Source organism: Lates calcarifer, linkage group LG24 (genome assembly GCF_001640805.2).
Source record: "Lates calcarifer isolate ASB-BC8 linkage group LG24, TLL_Latcal_v3, whole genome shotgun sequence".
Taxonomy (NCBI): Eukaryota; Metazoa; Chordata; class Actinopteri; family Centropomidae; genus Lates; species Lates calcarifer.
In genome coordinates, this window is record NC_066856.1 from 7,615,601 (window position 1) to 7,641,278 (window position 25,678).

Consider the following 25,678-nt stretch of genomic DNA (forward strand, 5'->3'; position numbering starts at 1 on the left):
TCACATCTAACCCCTCTGTGAGTGTTTTTATAGCAGAGTGGCTTTGTGATGCTTCAGCATTGAAAGGTACTGATGTATTGAACTTCTGAACACCAGGACTAAAATTATGGATTAAATGTACACATTTTAGGTGAATGTCATATCTTATGGAGACGTGAACCAGGAATTAAAGGATTCTTGTGTTACAACACAGCAGTTTGGCAGTATTTTACACATAGCACCACTATAAATTTGACAGACTAGCATGCCATACTAATATTAAGCCTTGATTCAATCAAAAATACATCACCTGTGCAATGGTCATTGGCTGTTAACATCGTCAGAACTAGCCACTGAAATCACTTTAATTCAAGAACACATGGATCTTAAATTGAGTAATTATCTTTAAAGACTTACGCACACCACTTTTTAAGAGGGCCAAAACCCAAAATAACTGGCAATCCTTAATTAATGTGAATTCTCTTCTCATTACTGCAGTGTAGGAAATCCAAAAGCCATGAGAAGAACACATGGATCTGTAAACTGACTGGTGTTAACCTTTAAGTAGTCTCATTGCTCCAGTGTTTTTGGGGAAACCCAGAATTCCAGCTAACCAATGAAACCCTAGAGAGGTCCCAGCCTCCTTCTTCTTCTCCCTTACATGTCTTTTACCAGGTCATAACGTTGCTGTTCCATGTTAAGTGCTTGTACCAGCTGACGAATGGTTGTGTTTAATTAAAGTTATACAGCCACCATAAATGGAGTTGCTATTATGGATAAGGAAACTTTATGGGAACTTAGAAAATTAAGCAGCTTCTTTGAAGTATGAACCACATCATGGCTGCGAATAGTAAAAGTTGTGGAGTAAAGTGCATTCAAATAATAATTCCTTTTTTCCATAAAACACCTGGGTTTGATGTCAAACTTTATTGTCCTAGTAGAAGTATTAATTGGTTATTTTAAAAAGATTATATTGGCCAACTTAAGAGTTTTATAAACTGAAAAGCACATTGGCAGCATATGTACATGTATGATGTATGGGAATGGGACATGGTGCAACACACTGCTAAATGGAAACACAGCCTAAAAGACTTTGGGCTCAGTCATATGAGTTTGAGGGAAGATGCTGTAAAAGCCAAACTCTGTTCCCTGTCTACTTTTACATCTTTGTCAACTATTTGAGTTGCATTACAGAGCTAATTTGTCAACACAAAATGTAAAAGGTTTTTTTCCAAATCACATGAAATGCAAGATATTTTACACTTGTTTAAATGTAAATGAAATGCCACACTAAGAGTCTCTCATCCTCGAGATGAAGTCAGTGTGAGAAAATAACATCTCTGCTAGCCATTCACTGAACTGTGATTCTTGCAGCCTGCGCTTAAAGCTAAAGGCTTTGTTGTCAAGTTCTAGCAACAAAAATAACTTCTCGCACCAGACTGCACATTGGCCACCAGTACTCCCACAAATATGCACTCATTCATCAAATCAATGCATTCCCCTCCCATTCACAGAGATCTCCTCCAGCAGAGAACAGCACAGCCCAGCGCAGCAGCAAGCTAGACATGTCTGTTGGAGACTTCACAATGGTTCAGCAAGCAAACATACTTCCCTTAAGGCCCTTGGGACAAACACAGCATCAAGCACAGGGACTCAAGGAGTGGTTGCTGCCTTTTTTTTTTTTTTCCTTGTGTGTGTGTGTGTGTGCATGCATATGTTTGTGGTTGTGTGTATTTCTCATTGTGTATTGCGTGTTTATGAGTCTGGATGTTTCCCTATCAATAGATTGTCCAGATAGTAGTCAAATTTATAACAATACACTTTGCATGATTGCTCATCACTGTAATAACCTTGGCTTTTGGTGAAATAAAAATGTTTCTGGGCTTCATTTCTTCTTCATATCTTCTGACAACCCAGTGTATGTCAGTTATGTAATGCACAACAGCCAAAGCACACTGAAGGAGTGAAGCACACGCTACTTGTTTTGGAGAAAAGGCATCACCACAGGGTTGGCAGAATGACGAGATTTTATCCTTAGGCAGTCTTGCATGTATTAATGTGATGGTAGTGAAAAATGAAATAGATTCAGTAGAACGGATGAGAATATTTTTTACATTTTTTGAAATATTTTACTTTTTTCCTAGCCTTTGCTGATCTGTCTTCACTTAAACTACCAACTCCTGTAGGCATCAATTATCTTTTCTTGTTGATAACTAATCATTAATTATGTAATACACTGTAGTCATAGCTTATGGAAGGGAAGTCAGGCAGACTTAACTTTGGGCACAATGATAGACATATTTTGCAATCAAATCCCAGTTAATTTAATGGGATATCATTTTGGCAAAGCAACAATATTTTTGATCCTGAATCTAAAAGCGCTTTCAGTGTAGGGGGACATACAACCATCTATGGTTTGGCATAAATCAGTGGAGTGGGGGTGAGAGGTGGGGGGTCCACCCAGGTTGGCACTCTACACTGGCTCTGTCAAGAGAAAGCGGGAGGGGTGGACATTCTTAACATTCCCCAGAATGGCACCTTCCAAAGCGGATCCCCTGTCTACCCGTTCCCCGGGCCCCAGATAAGAAGCTCATCCGTCATCTACTGGAGCCGCATTAAATTTTAACTCTGGTTACCAAGTGTGGCCATTCAAACTTTTATCTCAAACCTTCTTTATCTTCTTTTCATTAAGTTCTCAAGCACTAATAGCCCTGCGAGTCTCCGCCGGGGTAAGGATGATGTTCTGAATAATGAAAGCTCATTATTTCTCCACAGAATGCTTGTTAATTCAAATGATGATATTAAAACTATAGTAGCCCTCAGCAGTCGAGTGATTTCTAGCATACTTTATCATGTATCAATATATACTCTGTTTGTCAAAACTGCCCCAAGCCTGGGCTGACATTCTCCTCCCGAGGAGTGGAGTGCTTCAGCAGGGCCTGCAATACTCTAAGGTGACAACTGGCAGAGTTTGTGCCTTTAGGAAAGTGGGGGAAGGAGGGATTAAGGCAGTGATGAGGAGAGGGATGAAACTCAAAGAGCCGTCATTGTGCTCCCATGTCTATTCAACATTTTTCCATCTTACACACACACACACACACACCCCAGCCCCACCCCCTAGCCTACACACATGCATGAAAAAACTCTCACATCTGTCATCCTCATCTCTCTCGCCTGATATTTGCATGTGCGAGCAGACATTTGCACATATTCACCTAAATGCATATATAGACGCACATACTCACAAGCGCACATTCGCATTCACATGCACATGATCACCTGTGGCCATTGACCTTAACCCTTATCTTTAAGACATGACTTCTGTGTCTGAATGAATTTTGACATCATTCAATTTTTTTTTTCCCACATTCATCATAATTTATCTCATGAACAGTATTCACACTGTAAGTGCAGCTGTTACTGATTGTTTGATCAGGATTGTTTAATGATTTGCTGAATATTTATATATACATACATATTTATATGAAACATATTTATAATATAATAATTAAATATAATTAGGACATACTTATGAGTTTTATATTTTTCTGTGGAGGTGTTTTATTCACTACTATGTAACATATTAATGTAGTTGTGGCAAAATTCCACAATACATAATATGAGATTAATTATATTAGATTACGTATTGTGTATAGGATGTATTATTCAAATGCTGACACTTCACTTATCTAAACAAATCTCACACAGTGATGAATGTGAATCTGACCTTTAGCCTTAAAAAAGAATTAATCTGCTTTGCTCCACTTTATCACTTTATAAGCCTGTTGCTTTGAAAAAGCACCTGTAGTCTGTGCGGATGGCCTGTGTTTTTAGGCGACCTAGAACCTAATAGTCAATAACACATATTCAAATCAGGTGAATAAAGCTGGAAAAAATGAATGAGTCAAGCGCTGAAATTCCACTGAGGATCATGCTGCTCTAAATATATCCCTCTTATTCCGTTACCTGAAGTGCAGCATTTATGTTTTGGCATCTCCTAAAAAATGCCTGTGGTTCTTTGCTTGAAATGCATATCTGGGGGGTGAATGTGATGACAATATGTTTCAGATAGTTTGGAGGGCATATTTATTCTGGATTCCTCGAGAGAACAAAACCTGTGCAAAAGAGGGAGGAGAGCTAAAGGCCTTGGGTGCCGTAGATGACACACTTTGATAAGTGTGCTCCTGGACACGCCTTGTTAACATCGGGCAAGAAAAAGAACATATCATTTCGATTGTGTGTTTGTGTGTGTGTGCACTGTATATGTACACAGATATACCCTGTGCATATGCACGTGTGTGCAAGCTTATTTGTGTGCATGCTCCTTCAGGACTGATGGGTAGGCACACGAGAAGGAGAGTTATCAGTCAAGTAACTGGGCTCTCACACAGCAAAACACAACATAACAACAAGTCACACAGGCCTGACTGGTTAGTTCACCCCACTGTAGCCTGCAATATGCCCCCAGGCCAACCCAACACAACTATCTGTAAGGTTCTGCTCCAGGTGTCAGGTTTCAAAAGCGAGAGCCCTCTAGCACAATGTCACAAAGCCACAGGCCCTGAAGGCCTTGAATGGTATAAACAACTACACAGCATTCATACCCACACAATTAATGTGTACATATATGCACTCATGAGCCAAAGCCAACTTGAAGCAAATAAATAGTTATAAGACATATTTCTGAAAGATTTTATAAACACTTGTGACTTGTGGGGATTGGAGGATGAGAGACAGTGTGGAGGTGTGGGAGTGGATGAAAAGGTCAAAGGTTAGGGGTCAGAGGTGGTAAAATTCAGGTTCCACCACTTGCAGGTTGCAACTGTTCCTACTGGTTACATACAAAGAGAAAGCTTTCATTTTATGACAGAGCTGCGGATCATATGATTTACCTGCTAGGACTAAACGGACAGCATTCAGAGGCAAAGTAATTTCTAATTTGATCAATAGCTGTGACTAAGTCATTTTAATGTTATTTTTGTTCTTTAAGTACACCAAGATGATATAAAAATGAAACTGCCACAATGTTTTTCTGCGATCGCTTTCAAAAGCAATATCGCCCATTGTCTCATACAATGCCTAGGTAATCTACCTCTCTCATATCTATATTGAAGAAAAGAGTTTTCTTATGTCGTTTTCTTTCCATCTGTTTTTTTTTTATCTTGCTTTATGCCCCTGTACTTTTAAAGGAGCATAGTGAGTACTGAGAGACTGGCAGGCAGCCAAGGACAGTGGACCTGGGGGGTAGATGGCATTAGTCGGGAATTAGACACACTCTCACTCAGACTGGCACACTGGCCATCATTACTGCTACAATGACCCCTTGGTAAGTCCACAGTGTGCCTGTTGTGTGCATGTGTGTGAGAACTAGTAAAAGCTGCCAGTTGCCAGTGGTGTTTCTTGAGATTATCAGGGGTCTGGCTTGTCTTCCTGACACACACACACACACACACACACACACACACACATACGTACACACACCTGAACAGAACAGACTATTAAGCACTATTTGTACAATTTGCTTTACTTCATACTGACTTGTCAAAGACTCCAAAGGTGAGTTATATTTTCTTATATCATATTATTAAACTGTGCAAAAGTGACTTACTTTACATACCTTTCATAAGTTTACGCTTCATCTGATCCTATGTCTGTAGTCATGCAGGGAATACTTTGAGTTGCTCAGGTGTCAAAATAAATCACACACCCTTGAAGTAATTTGACCTTATTCAAGTTTTTGTGCCAACATGTTTTGATGACATGTTACTCAATAGCACACTAGTAATTAACTTAAGCCTGAAAATATGGTGAGAACATTGAGGTACAGATAGAGGATGTATGTAAATCCCTGTTGGCTGTATGTGAGCATTTTAGCTATGTTCTCTTTATGCAGGATCACACTATTGCACTTATGTGATGTAAAATCCACTCATCTTTTTAACCGTCGTTTGCAGTGTTTAATTTATATTTCCGTTGGCTCATAATCTGGTTTAAAAACCTACTGCAGTCTTCAGCTCCCCCCATCTCTCTTTCCTCCCTCCCTCCATATAGTATACAGTATGAGGGAAACAGAGTGGAAACTGTTGTCCTACCTGATAATGGATTTGGTGGCCCCCCTGCAGGCATGCACCATTGGCAGATACTGAATACCACTGCGAGATCAATGGGAGAACAGGAGGACAGGAAAGGAATGAGTTAGGGAGGGAGGGAGAGAGAGAAAGAAGATGAAGGGATGGGGCGGATAAAAACAGAAATCCCGTAGCTTCTCCTATTTGCAAGTGGGGTAGGGTAAAGCCGTCATCATAATCTGTTGTCAAGACACAAGGCCCCTGTAATGTCTTCCATCAGCAAGTGGATTATGTGCAGAGGAATTGTAATTTACACCAGCTTCACTTTTATGTGTCGCTCGGCTTAAAAGTTAATAGCATTTAGCTCAACAATAGCCCAGCCACATCGAACCCGGTCTGCAGCGTAGCAATCTACAAGTGAGGTGCCATTGAAGTGCAGTTGTTCCGAAACCTAGACAATAGGGTGTTCCCACTGAGCTAATTAGCCGACGCCTGCCTATCTCCACGCCACACATGTCCATTGTTGCTGTCACTGCACGAATCTCTGTCCCACTGTATCAGAACAGGCTATTGTCTGTTCAGGTTGTCTTCAATAATCCTATGTAACGCCTGCATGTTTTGTCTTTAGGTTGCTACATCTGAGTCCTGAAGTGACATGGCCAGACATGCCTTTATAGACGATATTTGAATTACTCTAAATTCCTCCGTTTTGCCTTTTGTCTCAAAGGAATTACGGGCCTTAAGAGGTAAAGCCTCATGTTCACAACTTCAAGTTATTGAAAACAACCTTCAAGGAAAATGCAGTATTATGATTTAAAATAAGACTCCTGCAAATCTTAAAGCCATGCTTGAAAGATTATCTTAAAAACACAGTACAGAACCCTGTTTTGTTTTGATGCAGCATATATACAAAGTGTTTCTATTTAACCCAGGCAAGATGTAGGTCAGCCTATTAAAAGAAATAAATAATTTGGAGGGCAAGTCTGTAATCTTGAGCATCTAACACTTTGTGTCAGACTACTGGCTGGGAAAAGTAGTCATGAGATCATTAAAACACAGCAGTTTCCAGCATGCTGAGGTTCACCCTTCCGCGTCGAAATTCCAAAAACACATATCACCTCCAGTGTAACAAGCTGTGGAGGGAAAGAGTCAAAAGAAAGAGAAAGTCAAGCCTACCTCAGACATTTTCCCAAGCCATGTTGCCCTTGGGGAACGCAGGTGTGATGTTGCGAAGTGTCCTCTGTTCTCTCTGGGAGCAGGTGAGATGTGGGTGCAGGGAATTGGGAATTCGGGGGGGTGGGGGGGGTTGAGATTTAGAGATAATCAGATGACACGAGTTATGCATTTGGGAGAGTGTGTGAAAACCACAGTCTTTTAGCCAGCTACAGTACCAAAACAGGTGTGAACAAACCCTGTCAATCATTATGAAACATAATTACAGTGTGTAGTTTCGTTGCCAGAAATACTTGTCTAGGTTATTTTAAAGAAGATGCTCTTCAGTCCTTATATAGCAACATAAATCTGACATTTTTGCTTCATTGACATAAGCCGAGCACTGACAGCAGCTTTACTAGCCAGTTCTGATAAAGTGAGGTCTCCTATAGTATCATGTCATGAGAAGGCAATTATAGGGACAACTTAATACTTTCAATCTATGGTTTGGACTTCTTGTTGCGCTGCATGGTTGGGGGAACAGATGTTTGAGATGTAATTAGCTTATTTTGCTTTTTGCTTCCTCCAACATGACCATAACCCATCACCCTGCTGCCATGAACTTATGTTTATATAATACTAATTTGTTTACCCAACTTCAGTAGAGGAATGCTATTTTTGTACTAAACGCAACAAACGGCAAATGACAACAAAAACACTTTGGCTAATGTTTAGGAAAGATCGTGGTTTCTAGTAAACTCGTTGCATCTCACGCCTCAAGTCACTGTGGAACCTTATTATGTATTATTACACCCTTGGCCATCTGTTTACTTACAGCCACTGATGTAGCAGCAACTGACACAGGTCTTAATTATTGTAGCAGAATTTAACATTTAGGCCTTAAAAAAAGTGTCAATCTTATAATTGGAGAATTATGTGATAGAAATTGTATTAAGTATACTAATCAAAAAATAACATTTCATTTTCATACAATCCCAAAATCAACTCAAAACTAGAAAACATCAGATTGTAACACACACACACACAGAGACAGAGAGAGAGAAAGAGAGAGAGAGAGAGAGAGAGAGCTTAATATACTCTAAAGGTATATGAGGCAAATAAGTGCAGTCTTGAATAAGTAAAACTCCATTTCAGCACTCTGCTCTATTATTAATACCGAGCAGGCTGATCTTTGATTAAGCTACTCAAGTGTTCTTCCTGTGTGGGATTTTGATTAAGACTGGGCTGTGTCTTGGAGCAGGAGAAAATGGCGGCTCTCTCCTCTCTATCCAACTTATTCTCTCTGTGTTTCTGTCCACGTTCATTCGTACGTCTCATTTCCAGCAGATCACAAACTTGTTCTCAAACAGCTACTTCCTTGTCTTTTTCGCTCACATTCCCTCTGATGCAGTGACAGTTAATCAAACAGATCACATACATATACCGTATATTATGTAAGGCACAACCATCCATCATTTGTCACCTGTCAATTATCAACTGTTAGTTCCCTGGCTGTTTTACTCCCACTTAGAGACACTTAAACATGAACCCATAAGGTACAGTAATTCCACATATGCTTGTCATCTCTGTAAATTTCTTATTAGATCTTGAAACTTTTGATGTATGTGCTGTGGTCCTCTACTTTCTACTCTGTTTGTTTCAGAAATAGTTCTCTCTGGTATGCCTTTTCATTTTGAAGTGACAAGTTAATGGACGCTATTACATAACTAAACTGGTGGAGCATGTTTCACGTCTGTCACATGCAGACAGAGAAATGACCAGTGATGGGCTTATTGCGTGCCAGGATTACTGAACTAAAGTCACCTGCATGTCTGTGGGATATTTTCCAGGACCTGCTGCAAAGTCTGTACCTTAAAAGAAACAGCAGTTAAAAAAAAAAAAAAAGTTAAATGCTACAACAGCAAATAATGTTTGTCAGTTGTTTGACTGGAAAACTGAAACTCTTAAGACAAACAGTTCAGTTTATGAGCAAGCAGGCTGATGAAAGATTGCTATAGAGATAATGGAGATAATGTAAAACTTACATATATCTGCCTCAGGAGGAACTGTATTATTAACATTACATGACTATTGAATGAATGACTTATTTGTATTTTCTTTGGCAAGAACATTAAAACTCAAACAACATGCTACTTTGATATGAAAGTGGTAGAAAAGTCGATATTTTTGTTGCAGGTGTGGGATTGTGACAAGAAACCTGTTTCCTACCTTAACTCAAACTCTCAACTACTCATGGCCAACTTTAGAATAAAAGGCCTTTCTATTTGAAAAAAAAAAAAAGAACTTGTATACTTGGTAAACATTTTTTATCTGAGCATGCAGCATAAACAGCAGAATCACTGATGTTATGGTGATTGTACAGAGGAAATGGAAAACATATCTTTGGGAATGTATTTCATATTTGTGCTTAGAAACAAAGCATTACATCTTAATATGAGCACTGTTTTTGTTTGTTTTGTTTTTTTCTTCGTCATACCTGTCATTAATATGAACAGCCTGTTAGTAACACTGAGCCACCAGATCAATCCCTTCTCATGCATTACATGCAATGCGCACACATGACATGGAAACACAACTGAGAAGAGATGTCAGTTGGCTTCCAAAGTCTTTTTTCTTTTCCTCAAGGTGTTTTGAACAACATCTCAGTGTGCTTCTGCTCTCCTTCTATCCTCCTCATGCAAAGCTTCCTTCTCCACTTGGGGCTACTTCTGTTCCATTATGTATGGTGGTGGGATTAAAACTGTAGATGCAATGGCTTCCCCCCTTTCAGTGTCACGTGCAGGCACCAGGCGGCAAATGGCGTGCAAGAGTGGCACACAACAGGGCACCCCGCTTGGCCACCCACACATCTAGGGGAGTGGGGAGTATGTGTGAGGAACACGGTATCAAACGGAGAACATCTGTGGCCACTGGGCTGTGGAGACCGGGGACAATGGTGGCCCCAGGGCAGCCGCAGAGCCCTGGCCCATGCCGCAAAGGCTAGACACAGGCTAGGGAGCCAACCATACAGTACACACACACACACACTGAGGGGTGGGAACCCATGCGTGCACACACACACACACACACACACACACACATCCCATTTCAGACGGAAGCAAACCAGGCTTGTGCAAAGTAAAGTCTGCAACACACAGTAGACCTGCCTATGGCAAGAATCAAAAGGCCTGAATTTTTTTTTGTCTTTTTCTTGATAATCTGCTGTAAAAAGAAAGATAGAACAAAATGTATCTGCCAGTAATTAATTCTAACTGGCAAAAGTAATGAAAGATATGTCACCTTACCCTTTTTCAGAGATAGTTTTGTGCAGAATTTGCTACAGTGTAAAACTGAAATATGGTATAAGAGCCATTTTAATTTTATAAGTTGATCACTCATGTACACAATAACTCATTGTTACAAGAGAGACAGTCGCTGTATGTGCAATATGTCAAGTTCCCACTAGTATTATGTGAATTATCCAGTCAGACAGTGAAAAAACAGAAGAAACAGATTCAAGGTTGAAATAGCCAGCGAGCACAGATGTGAGAACAATCCTGTGTTTACTGATAAATAAATCCCATGATTATTATTTTAAACAGCAAACGGGGTCTATTTAATGTTCCCTGTCCAGCCCTAATACTGTGTAGTGAGAGGAACTGAGTCACTCATTGCCATGCTACAGTAAATGCGGAGAGGTAAGTGATTCTCTATAAGCTCCCCGCAGAGACACATCAATGCTGTTTATTCCTACAAGCAGAGATGATAACACACGCACACACACATATTAATACCATGACGCACAAACACACAAACAGTCACACACCATTTGAATAACATATTCCACAGCTGCTGCAGCTCTCAATGACCTCCCATGTGGCTTTTGTACGTTGACATGTGTGAAAAGTGTGGGCATCGGAAACAGACACAGATGCACATGGACACAGACACACACTCACACATACATAACAGCTTATGTGCTGTTATGTCACCTTGTAGAAAAAGCCTGCTCCACCTTGTCATGTTGTGATATCCCATGTCTACAGTCAAATGCCCACTGACGTGAAATATGATGTGTGAGCAGTGTGTGTGTGTGTGTGTGTGTGTGTGTGTACCCAGGTGCATAGACCTCCCATTAGGGATCTGTAGGCGGGTGGTGCTCCATCTTACTCTACCAGGTCCCTCGTGTGTACACACACGTACACACACGCACACCTGCGTAGCACTAGCAGTTGCTGGAGTTGTGCCATGAGTGACAGTAGAATGCATTATGTGTTATATGGAATTTTTACATCCTTAAAACATTCAGTAGTTTTGGAAAAAATATTAGATTTTCCCCTTTGATGCTTCATGTTCTGCATGTTTGAATCTTCAGAATACACATTCAGTGGTTTACCAGGGTTATTTAGAGTTATTTTAAAAATCCAGATACAAGGTTGCAGGCGATCATCTCTTGAAGTCTATCATTCCGTAGGAAATCTAGGATATGCAGCCTATAAAATGATTATCTCTGAATATGTCAACTGAAGACATTTGTGCTATCAATCATTTCGCAAGAGTAGATGTCAAGCTTTTCAGATGGTGAAGCCTTTCTGTAGACTATACTGCTCCTTGAGATATCCTGCCTTTACAGTTCCACTGTCTGATTAACTTGTAATTCACCTCCTCTCTTTTTTCTCACGTTTTAAATGAGTGCATCCTCTCACCACAGAGCCATGTGTTATTATTAGCCGTATACAACCATGGTTTGACAGGGTGATTCATTTCAGCTGGAGACAACAACACTGGCTGTTTGAGTTTTAGATTTCACACACCATCCTTAATTACGCAGGCACACAACTAATCAGAGTGGCACAAATATATTTTCTACACACACACACATACACACACCCTTTTCACACACTGCACAGTCATTCAGAAGGTTTTTGACAAGTGATTCCTTCCTGTATCAGTTGGCCTCCGGAAAGGAATAATCAGCAAGATAACTGTGGGAAGGTAACCACAATGACAGATATGAGGAAGCTTTCATTGCTGGTCAGAGAAGAAAAACCTCAAAGTCATTCAGGAGAGGATAACTGCAAGCCATAGTGTAGTTGAGTCAGGATATCTTATTTTATGTCAGTATTAGCTTTCAATTTTTGAATGGGGATTTGCCAGATTGACGACCTTGTCAACCATTCACAGGAGTAACATTTTGACTGAAACTTTATACTGCGTATCACAAAACCACAATAGTGTGTTAAAGAATGCACTGAATTGGAGAGCTTGTGATTTTTGTCAGTCTGTTGTTTTTCCAGGAAAGGAAAAACAACGATATGAGAGTTATTATGTAGATTCTTTCAAAATGGATTAAACCTTTTTTTGTTCATATTTTGGAGAAGTCTAGGTTCATATTTTGGAGAAAGTCTAGGTTCCAGGCGTTTTCAATGGCAGTGGTTGATTGATGTCTGTAGGGTGTTGGTGTAGGGAGACAGAAACTGTCAACTTCTGTGGTGTGGTATCCTACCACCCACAGATCCCTATATCTGTGGTGTGTACCCCCCCACCTACCCTTTTAACAGGATCATATAACATTGCTTATGTACAGTTAGCAATTTAAAATGTTTCAAATCACGCCATTAAGCAACCAGCATTATGGTGTAATGCAGAAATATAGGAACAGCTCAAATCGCAGTTGGCGCTACACAGCAGCTAACAACATCAGTCCCCAGTTGGCTAACTGCCTATGAAGCCATCGGAACTGAAGTAATATTACAAATTATTTATTGTGCCCAGTGCCCACCCACACAAATACTGTTAACAGTGTCATTCAAAACCAAAAGTCCACATCCCATGGAGAGCACTAATACAGATATACCCATTTCATTTTTGTAAATACATTTTCCTTTTATTTAAAAAAATGTTACATCAAGCATTTTACCACTTTTAACATCAGATCAATGCAGGTTCAATTGTGTCCGTAATTAGCTTCACAGCACAAAGTAAAGTCAGATTTCTGGCACAAAATAGAAAGAGGGCACTGTGCTTCAGAGAGAAATGGGGGAAAAGTTTTCCAAATTTTTTGAAAGGTACATGATAGAATTAATGAAAGGCTGGTGGAAAACTGTATAATTTATTAAGTCATACACATCAGAGAGGAAAATATGGGGCCCCTGAGGAAAAGCTTGCTGCTGCTCTACAGTAAATAACACAATGTGAACGAGAAGTGCCATTTCATTTAACCAAGGCCTACAACTGATTGACATTTGACCAATGCCATGTCTCTTGCCTTCTCCACACATTAATCCCACTTCCTTGAACAAAATGCAATTTTGATCTGTTGATTTATGCTGTCATTCAGTGCGCAGCACCAATAGTTCATAGATTTGAAAAATAACAACAACAAAATGTCATTTTGCTGTTCTTTCTTTGACATCTTATAATGCGTGCCTCACCTGGAGAGTGACAGAGTGTGATGGATTGACTTACATACACACACACACATACAAACATATACACACACAGAGGGAGAACTTCAGCAGAGACAAGGAGAGAGGGCAAAAGGGTGTAAATGGAAAGAGAAAAAGAGAAAGAGAGGAGAAAAAAGAGGGATAGAAGGAGAGAGATTTGAGTGAGAGGGGTTTGATATTTCTGTGGCCGTACACTTGTAAGCTCAAGCAGTTTCTTCCCTCCGAGGGACAGGGTCCGTTAAGTAGCTCTCCAGTGCCTACAGTTTAGAAAAGGACCCAGGCAATACTGGACTAATTTAATCAAAGGTTACAGGCCCAGGATAGAAACACAATATTATGGCGATTGTACAGGAAAAGGAAGGTGGGGGGATGTGTCATTTCACCAGGCAAGGCTTAGTCCTGCTACTTTATCTCAACAGTGTAATGGCTAAGTCCCCCAACAGTCTCCAACAGCTGGCACTAACACACATTTCCATTTTAGCTAGGGGGCCAGCTAAAAAGGCTGATATCTTATGACTGGCTGGCCAGAAAGATGAGTGACTGGCTGCCATGACTATAATAAAGAAGACTTTAAGATTGTCTCTGTTTCAAATTGTGTAGAAGCCTCTGTTTGAGTTAATTTTGTCAACAAAAACTATGTTCATTGAAGGCCTATTTTTCACAATGATAAGATTCAAACTAAATAGAGAGTAACGATTTTTCATCAACAAAAAAAAACTAAACAACAAGAGACAGATGAATGGGCGGTTTGATGCAAAGTCTTATTCAACAACCAACATGCATCTGCAGAGCCCTATGAACCATGTAGCTCCTGATTGATACAGGCTCTCCAAACAGACAGATGAGGAAGAAGAAGACTAGAAATATATAGTCTGGTAGGGTCACAATTTGGCATCAGCAGCATGAATCCATGGACCCAACTGGCCTCATGTCAACCATCCAGGCTTCAGGTGGCAGTAGTGTAAATGGTGTGTGGAATGTTTTCTTGGAAAACTTTGGGCCCCTTGAATGCCACAGCCTATCTGCATAGTTGCTGACCATGTGCATTGCCTTATGGTCACAATTTACCCATCTACTGATGGCCACTTCCAGCATGAGAATGCACCATGTCACAAAGCAAAAGTGGTCTCAAACTGGTTTCATGAACATGACAGCGAGTTCAGTATTCTTCAGTGGTCTTCAATACAACACCTTTGGGATGCAGAATGGGAAATCCGCAGCGTGAATGTTCAGTTGACTTGGACCAGAATCCATGCCACAAAGCAAAGAGAGTGCATGTACTTTAGACAGTGGGATTTATAGATCAAAATTTTCTAATAGCAGTCTCAGCCCGGAGCGTTTTTTGTTTTTTATTGCAGGTTTTCAGTTTTAATATATCCCCAACTCATTCAGCATTTGCACATATTGTATATTCTTTGGTTTTAAAGTGATAACAATCAGGTGTTGAATTGGGAAAGTACTATGGAGTTCTCGGTGGCTCAGCAACCCTTTATTGTTTACTTTTGGATTGCAGAGTGGGTCTTCAGCATCCGTATGAATACTGGCAGCATTCAGACAGATTGTAATCTGTTTAGCCCCGCTCACTGGCCGTGTCACTGTATAATAAACTGTCATAAGTGTCAGTACTCTTCACCCCTAGGGACGTACGTGTGTGTGGGCGCATGCATGTGAGTGCCTTTCTGTCTATCCTGTCAGCTTTAACTGAACTGGTTGTACAACAGCACGCTGTAACCAACACACACATCCCACAATAGATAGAAGCAATGCTTGTGTATGACACGATACTTTGAATGTGCAGTGGCACAGAACTTGCATATCTACAGACCACACATTCAGACATGATATCCCTAGCTTGCTTACAATAATAATAATCATGTACCCAAAGCTCTGCTTACAGTACCAAAACACTAAACAGATCAGCACTAATTCTCAATCGTGAATCCCAGGAGATAACAACAAACCCCAGCCTGATGAGCTCCATTCACATTCTCAGCGACAGCTTCCCACTGGAGTGACTCTTGCTTTGTGTTACAGCCAGTGCTGGATCCATAGGCAGAATTAATACATTGGTCTATTATGAGATTAGGCCTAATGCACACTCCATCCCAGCACACACAACAAGCCATAAATACCTCTCGATTAAAACCCAAAATGATTTGCCCCTAATCATTCTGCATGCAGGGAATTTAACTGAATAATAAACAAATGAGGTATATTTAGGCTGCGTTTCATCATTTTAGCCATGCACCAAATGGTTTGGCTGTTCTGGCTGCTGGGCAGCTGGGAGAGCAAAGAAAGACGAGGGGAATGAAAGAGATTATCTTGTGTGTATGTGCATGTGTGGAGAGAAGTGTCTTCACAAACTGGTGTGGTTTATGCGAAAGACAGACAATACATGTACGTTCAGTTTATGGATGTGAATGGCGTTACAGAGGCGTAACTAGGTAACGAATAGATGGCTGCGATGTGAACAACCAGTGCCGTGGCCTTGCTTGACGGTGATATGGGGGTTGAGTGGAGGTGTGGGGTGGGTTGGGGTGGGGGTGGGGGGGCTGGTGTCAGGGCTTGAGCCTATCAAAAAGAAATCAGCTCGCCAGCTCTCTGGGTGCAGAAAGGCGCATCTCGTCGGCTTTCACGGACCAAGATTGCTTTCACCTGCATTCCCCGAGGCGACGTGCAAAACACAGGCCTCAGCCGGCCTGCCAGTCACACACTCATGCATGGACACACACACGTACAGATATATGCAGAAACACACGCACTTTCTCTATATCTTTCATGCCTGACTACAATAGAATCATATTAACTCACTCCATGCATTCCCAAACATACAGCATTACGTGGGAACGTTGGATGGTGCAGAAAATCACAATTATAAGCGCATACATTTAGAGTGCCTTTGTTCCTGTTCCTGCTCGCATTTGTGAGTGTGTGTGTATGCGTGTGTGTGTTTGTCCGCATATATATATCTGCGCTTGCTTGTGTCACTGTGCAGGAACATGCATGTGCATTTGAGTGTGTATGTGTGTTGCGTGAGCGAATGTGTCTGATAGCTAGTCTGAAATAGTCTGAAAGCTGCATTCAGTTGATTTTCCAGGAGGTGGAAAAATGATGTCAAAAAGGCAAATCTGTATTTACCGGCAGACAGGTATCCTTGACTCGACAGCTATACAGTCATTATCTGCCTGTCATGTGTCGCCCGGGGCCACCCTGCCTTCTCCCAAAGCCCTCGTTCCCATGCATCAGACGCAGCCCTATTAGCTTACCTGTTTCCAATTCAAAGGCCATCGCCAACCAAAAAGACGCCAGAAGGACAAAACAAGGTGTCATATTTATGAATGTGTCAGCACGGGCCCTCCTGAAACCCAGCTCGCACCTTGAGCGATGAGGCTGACAACTCAACAGGGGCCTTTTCCAGTCAAGAGAAATGATACCTTCAAAAACCACTGGTGGGATGAAACCAAAATCTGTGCTGCAGCGGAGGCAACAGGGGGTGGGTGGGTGGTGGGGGCGCTCGTAAATCGCCTTAGTATTATTCAGCCCCAATTAGGAGAAACTCAACCTATTACACCGAATAGGAGAGACTGAATATCAGATGCAGGATAATGACTGGATGAGTTTTAAAAGTTGAACAGTAGACAAGAGAGGTGGGGGGGGGGGTGATGGTGGTGATTACCTCAGCAGTGACTGCTCAGGTGTGTTTTCAGGTGTGTGTGTGTATGTTGGGAAGATGACATCCTCAGCTCTTGAGCATATCCAGGTGCAGGCCCTGTTCCACAATTCCGCATCCACATTGTGAGTAAAACGGTGGGGTAATTGCTTCCAATTAACTTATCCAATTGCAGATAAAAGCCCCATGTTCTGCCAAGGAGTTATAATTGGACAATGGTGTAGTATTCAGTTATAGCTGGTGATAGGTTCCCATTACCCGATAATTCAAAACTGCATCTCTACAACTATTGACACAAGGGTGGGGTTGTAGCAGAAGTGTTACAGTACAGGATGGGCAGGTATTGTTCAAAAACTACACAATGTTAAATTCATAGAATGCTGATTTGTAAAGGGGCTACGAGGAAACCAGTCCAGTCTTTTCCTGTTCGTTATGTTCTTGGCCTTTGGAGACACATGGAGCCAAATCTCCTTCCAGCTATAGCAATCCTCTGTCCTACATATTAACCCCTAACCTTTACCAGTTTATCTGAGTGTCCAGTAGAGGTTGGCAGGGAGGAAGGGGGAAGACACAGAAGACCAGAGGGCAATTTGTCACTGTCAAATTGATGGGCTGGAGACACCAATAGGGATGCACTGATATAGTGTTTTCTCAGGAAAAATGACAAATGGCAATATGAGTATTCTCTTTTTCCCAAATTTAAGATCTTAGTTTTTAAAGTGGGTTTGTAGCCCACAGTGACCGAAATGAATGTAACCACAGAAACATCCACTTACTAAGGTCAGTGTCAGCACCACTACCAATTCAGCATATCAGATTGCTGTATCCCCACACACCAATACAAAGACTTATGTGCAGTTGTGTATGTCAGAATATGGAGATGGTCTCATTAATATTTCCATATACTACTTAGTGTAACATGACATCATTGATGATGGAAGGGACACAAAGGAGTAACAAAAATATATGTATATTTGTTTTTGATGAACTGGCAGTCAAAATGTTCAACCATCACTGGATTTCACATGTTCTGCAAAAACAACACCCTTATAATATGCTAGTATAGGGTTCTACACATTAGCCCTACAAAATGATAACACTAATGATGATCATTTTTCTTGTTCCCCTTCTTCCTGTAGTTTCTGGCACAGCTACTCTACATTTGCCCATTTGCAGGGAGTATTTTTAAGCATAAACCTGCTATTTGAGATAAATTCATTCAGTTAATGTAAAAGACTACGAGAACTCACAAACTATCCTATCATTTCTTTCTTTAGAAAGGGTCAGACACCTTTTAAGCCTATATTTCCTGCAGCCATGTATATTTGGCTTGAAGAATTCTTAATCAAAACTATTGATGAGAAGGCCTACAACATTAATCTTTATTTCATTTTTTTTCTTCTCTGTGCTGAAGTTCTTTGCTGGCTCCATCTGCCATCCTGAGAGCCAAAAGCATTACAGCCAGATCAATACAAACTAGCAGCTCAGAATTTATATCATCAGCAGTGCCATTGATCTTTATCAGCAGTTAAAAGTTTCTGGGGCAAAAATAGCGCCGCTATTTCTCGTTGCTTCTTCCATTTCTTTGAGTGAAGCAAGCAATGCACAGACATTTAATGACCACGCAGAGGAGAAACTTTCTACATCAAAACATCTGTATCAAAACTTTATTCTACGCATCTGCCCACATGTTGCTTTGTGTAAAACAAGCAGAATTATTTGTTCTAAAAGACATGTGGTCTGCTTGTCTCAGTAGTAGTAGCATACCCATTCTGCTTAAATACTATGTATAGTCAAGGTTTTTGGTTTTTTTTTCCAAATGTAAGATGCACTCATTTGAATTTTAGATGTAAGCCTTTTTAAATTATGCACTTGAGGAGACTGACTTGTAGATGGAACACAAACTGAGATTGATGCTTCTTAAGTACTTCACAGATACAAGATAAGTTTTTGCAAAAAAAAAGAAGAAGAAGAAGAAGTCAAATACGAACACTTTTAAAATGCTATTTGAATGCAGATATGGCTACTTTATGAATAACCATGTTTCATAATGTGAGTTCTGTACTGTTGGGAGTTTTTACTTGGAAAACACCCCAACCTCAGACGGCCCGAAGCCATGTCTTGGGCCGTCTGATTCCGTTTTGTTATCTCTGCAGCAAAAGATTTTTGTTTGAACATTTTAAAGAGGCAGTTTAATTTAACAGCGTTTGAGAACACTCAGTATGTTTGTTCATGATCACAATCAAAAGAAAACACTACTTGTTTGTTTTGACTGCATATGCAAAAAAAATGTACTTTTCACTTTTTTCTGTTCACTTTATTGGCATGAAATTAAACACACTCTCTCTCTCTATCTCTTTATGCCTCCCTCTCTCAGTCATGGGAGAATGACAGGTGTCCCAATCCAGTTCTGTGGCCTCTCTGGGAAGACAAAGCAGCTGGTTAGGACCCGGGGCAGTGTGTGTGTGTGTGTGTGTGTGTGTGTGTGTGTGTGTGTGTGTGTGTGTGAATGTGTGAGAGAGAAACAGAGAGAGTTTAAGCCTGCAACTCAGCTGTTGTATGTCATGACTTTGTGACAGTGACAATAGCAGTTAAAGAGAGCTGAGGGTGAAGATGGGGGTGGTCTGGTGATGGGAGATCCATCTAGCCATCAGCATATGGCTTACTGATCAGGTTGGATAAATATGGCTCTATGAAACTAGGGACCAGTTTAGGATTAGTAGATGGATGTTGCCTAATGTATTTGGCTTTTGATTACATTGATATGAATCAGTGGAATCCAATACTGCAAACATTACTTTTATACTAAATATATTCCTTACTATAATTATAATATATTTATTTATTTATTTAGGAATTATAATATAATTCTTAAATATATACATTATATTCATTCAAAATATAATCTACTTTCTGCTGTAACAAGCTTTTGTCATCTACAACCGCAAGCCACTTTTTTTTTTTTTTTTTAAGTTGCAATATGTTCAACATGTTTTTGCATCAGTTTGTGCAACCTAGAGCACATCTGAATTTCCGTTGCTGGAACGGTTCATTAAAATCTATGGGTATTACTAATCTCAAACTCACCCTTACCAAACCTAATGACCAGGTTTGCAGCCTATAGCGCTAGCAAAAAAAACAAAACAAAAAAGGCTGGTTTCTTCATCTGTTAAAATGCAAAGTGCATTCTAAAACATGCAAAAACAACACCACTTATAACACTATAACTCTGTCAAAGTTATGCTACTAATGGAAAGGAGATATCTTCACATTATTCTGCATGATCCAGTTGTGTAACTTGGTAAATTCCATACACTTAACACAGCGATTTCATTGATTTCCCTATAAAAAGCTTCAAATGAAGTAATTAGGACTGATTAGTGATAGTATACAGTTGCATGTTACCATGAATTTTATGTCCTTGTTTCATGTCTTGAAATTAAGTGTTTGTCTAATGTTTATGTAATAATCAATATTCATATCTGTATTAATCACACTGCATCAGCAAGGCACAGTTTTGTTTTCTTCTGCAATTACCTACCGTCAGTTTTTGCCAATCTTGAAGATCTTCAAGATTGCTACTTTAAGATTTTCTTACACTGTTTAATCCTAAAGGTTGAGTTATGGAGGACATTACATACATTGATATATGATGACTAAAACAAAATGCCTCTGAAGTTTGCAGATCTGTGCCTCCTGGTAAGTTTCTTGTGTGAGTAACTCTTCTGTCACCAGTGATGAAGGTTGCCGCTTTAGGCCAAGTCCTTTAAAACAAACAAATGTCACTGTCTACCTCACAGCTTGTCTGTCTATGTGCTCATTTTCATTCTGCTTCTGCCTTTATGTTATGTACCTAATATATATATATAATATATATATAATGTATATGTATATACATATTTTAGAATTAGATAGATAGATAGATAGATAGATAGATAGATAGATAGCTGACACCACACAGAGAAACAGGAGATGCTAGCCTGTCACACTCACAGCTGAGATCTCCCTGCAATCCCACTCAAAAAACAGATGCAGATTTTCCCAGGCCCTGTGTCAGTACAAGGAGACAGACGCACATGTGCACACACACACACACACACACACACACACTTCCTTGTACACCTATCTTTGTGGGGACCTGTCATGGATATAATCCATTCTCCTGCCCCTTACCCTAACCTTAACCATCACAACTGAAGGTCTAACCCTAACCCTCACCCTAACCAACACTAATTCTACCCCTAACCCTAAAACCCCTAAAACAGCCATTTAAATTAGTGGGGTCCAGCATGAAGGTTCCCACGAAGCTGTCGGACCCTACATATGTAGTGGGCTCCCAGTTTCTGGACCCTATGAATATAGTTAAACACAAATACACAAACACACACCCGCCTCAGTGGGGATAGTTCTCAGCTGTTCTGGTAGAGAACACATCACACGCTCACTGCTGTCACGATAGTCCCAACAGCAATTCCTCCGCAGACTTGTCAACCAGCCAGCCAGCTATTCACTGATCAGCTACCTCCTGCTACCCACTGTGGCGGGAGTGAACAGGAGATCCCAGTTTCCTGACCAGCAACTCAACAATACATTTATGTTTGACTGTTTCCATATTTTTCTTTTTTTCTTTTTGCATTATTGTTCAGGGCCCCAAAGGCCCAGAGTTCAGTCAGTGTCAATTGGTTTGTGGTTATTTGATTAAATGCAAATTTTCTGGGGAATATGCAGCACTTAAGCACAATCTAAACAGAAATGTATAATTATTATGTGCTAGAGGTGTTGTGTGGTATGGGAAAATTCTATAGTTATATAATCTGGGTCCTAGTTGTTTTTGCCGTGGCAATAGATTAAGGTAGTATTTTATACATTTTATACCATTGCATATACTGTAAGATTCACTGAAGAGGAAAAGGTTTCAGAGCATTTCAAGGCACAGATGCAATAAATAATACATAAAATATGGCTGTAATTATTGTGGCTGAGAGATCTTAATGCAAATTAAGAAAGCATCTTCATTAATTTAATTTGTTGTTCAACGCTGAAGTTGAAATTGAAGTCGGCTTCTGGTCAGTAGCCTTGGAAAATGAGCTAAAATGTAATTTTATTTAACACTGTGACTGTATGATTCAGTTGGGTTCATCACTATTTTGTGTCCCTGGGAAACACTTTATTTGTCTGTTGCTGGCTTTTTGCAGTTTTGTTGCTACCTGCTCTGTATTTGGTTTGTTGTGAGTATTAGAAGCGCATTTGTCTATTTGATTGTGTTGTGTGTATTTGCAACACATGTGTTGTCAAACTGATGAGGATGTCCCCTTAATTTGCCTGTTTGTTTTTTTTGGTTTTGTTTTTGGTTTTGTTTTTTTGTCTATTTGCATGTTTTCTTAAGTTGCAGTGCATTGAGCTTTGTCGGCCGCTGTACATAATTATATTTAACAATAGTTTTTCATGTTAAATATGCAATGAAAACATCATAGTCAGATTCAGATCCATTTAAATTCAGCAGAAAAATGCATAAAGGCTATAAGCATTATCCCTACAGGATGACAGAGGACAATATGTCCTACAGCCTCACTGTAATGGGGATTAGTAAATGGGATGAAATCAATGTGGGTAGTACAGTTATTTGTGGGGAACAAAATGAAACTATATTACTGGTAATAACAGTCAGTGATGTTGCCAAGAAAGAGAGCATGTGTAAGGTCTCCTGCATGTGCCCTCTGCAAGTCCTGTCTTTGATGTGTTATAGATTTTTTTTTTTTTTTTTTACTCAAAATCCACATTTGTCTATGATATTTTAGTCAGGCTCTTCACAAAATGAACAAATGAATAACTTACTCTTTAGCATTTTGGAGTTGGCAGAGAAAAGCATCGTTTTTAAATGACTCTTTATTGCACTATTGTGTGTTTCCACTAGCTCACAGCCACTGCTATGTAGTAGTGCAGCTATGTGTGTGTGTCTATGCATTTCCGTATCTGTGACTCTGTGTTTCCGTGGTTGTGTAGTATGCTGAGCTTGGCACCTGTTAACAGTGCCAAATAATGTGCTCTGTTGAAATTTTAATCACCTGCAAGTGCAAAACAAGAGCAATGCAATCAGGACCTAATTAGCACAGCAATTAACACCTCTCTCTCACACTTGATGTGCGCCAGGGCTCACACATTCAGCTCATGTGATTGCAGGTTCCCTTTTCATTAGCATTTATGCTTTGATTGAATATGTTTTATTTATCAGCAAACATTTATTTGTTGTTGTTGTGGTGGCACTGCTAGCTCCCTAGGTCCCTGCTGCCTGTTGCTTGTATTTTAACTATGTGTGTTTTATTTGAAACAGAAATTGTGATTATTTATTTATAATTTTTGCCATAAATATACTCATATTTAGATGTGCACTGGGTCATTGGATACATTCTGGGGAAAAAACTGTATACATATACACAGGAAGAATTTTCATTTTAATTTTTTTTTTTTTTTTTTTTTTTTTTTTTTTTTTTTTTTGGTGCACCATGTACAATGATTAATCTGAACCAGTAAAACAAATAATTCATTAACATTTATTTTAGTTGCCACAAAAACAGATATTGAGTGGCAACTGCCTAAAAAATCCAAGTCTCAGTCTGAAATAAATCATATGTATTTCTCATTGACTGAGCAGTTGATGCTGTACCTACATGCCTGACTGTCCATGCAATAACTGTAAAATAGGAATAATTAGATTTTGATTGGCAGTTGTGACAATTGATCAGCGACCCAAGTAAACAATTGATTACTCTAATTTGACACCCTGTTAGTTTTGCTGTAAAAATGCGTATTTAGCAATATTCCTGATGTGCAAACACACATGAGCACACATATTTTCTTTCATTAAGATTTATGAGACCTGACAAAGCACATTTGCAACTCCTCTGTTTAGATATCGAAACTCACACATACGGTGTAACAATATGTACTGTATACCAAACATACATTCAGAGGAGTGCAGAAAAGTGCAGTTTGTTGAATTTGTGTCTTACAGTTGTTGTTTTAGTGATGGCCAAGTGGACAAGGTCAATGATGACTATTGATCAGGCAGCTGCTCAGCCAGCCGGCATGGTCTCTCATGTTGGGAATGGGGATAGATTTGTGTGTCACTCTCTGTCTGACTGTAGGCCTCCCGGGGAGTGGACGTGTGTGTTTGTGTTTTCATTTGTGTGCTGCCGTTTGCATGTGTGTGCAGTACACGCCGGCCTTATTGGGTGATCCATTACAGCCTGTCCAGGAAACCAATAAGCTTCACTTCAGCTTGAGAAATATTAACTTTCCCCTGGATGGCAAGCTAATTATGGTTGTGGAGGCCTCGCACCTAACCCTGCCCAAGATACACAGTGTCACTTCTGTGAAGTCAAGTCAGCCACAATGACGACATCTGATCAATACGTCAACCTATAAAGATGATGGAGCGAGGGATTTCACTCTGATGTCACTGGCTTTTTGTGGATTTGTTAACTAGAACAAGGAGAACTGCAATCCCAACTTTCTCGCTCATAAAGTCCTTAAGAGAAATGACAAGTACTTCAGCTTTACTAGCTTTAATTAGTTTTAATAATATGTAGCGCAGAGAGTATATGTGAAAAATGTATCATGTAAAAATGTTTAACCCGTTTAATTCCAAATTCTTCCCTGCAAAATAAGTTTTTTTCATTTCATGTTGGTTATGTTAGTGAAAATGTGGGAAACCGCATCGACTAAATTTCAAATTCCAAATTCTTCAATTTGACCTATTTACACATATAAAATCAAGAATAACACTAACATCTGTAACATATTATAACTAGGTTACAAGTGTGTTCAGCCAGACCAAGGGCTACACTTGGGCCCTGTCCTAAGCCAGTTTCAGGCAGATGTGTGTGGACTCCACAATAGGGGTCCTTGTGAAACATGTATGCTGTGGGTGAAGCAAGGCTCCACAACTTGTACCCAAACCAAATTGGTTTGCTCCTGATAGACTGCTTGCAGCCATGCTTGCCATAATAGGGTATCATGCTTTCATCAATTGATAGGTGTTTTGTGTATGGCATCATCTTTTCACACTTTGTAGAAAGGGTAGTTTGTTGGCCTTTGAGTTATCCACCAGATGAATTGAGGCCATTATCTCATCAAAACAGTTCCTTCTCATTGCATTTGAGATGGCTTCATCACAGACATCAGGGTCATATGGCCAATCACGTGCCTCCATGGCACAGAACTGTAGCCAGATGCGAGCAGAATCCCATAAAAAGTCAGCAACTCATCCATACTCAGATCAAGTGTCTTCCCTTTGGTTTGCATTGGGAGTAGTTCTGGACTTATCATGTTAACATCTTTCTCATCCTCCTGATAGGTCA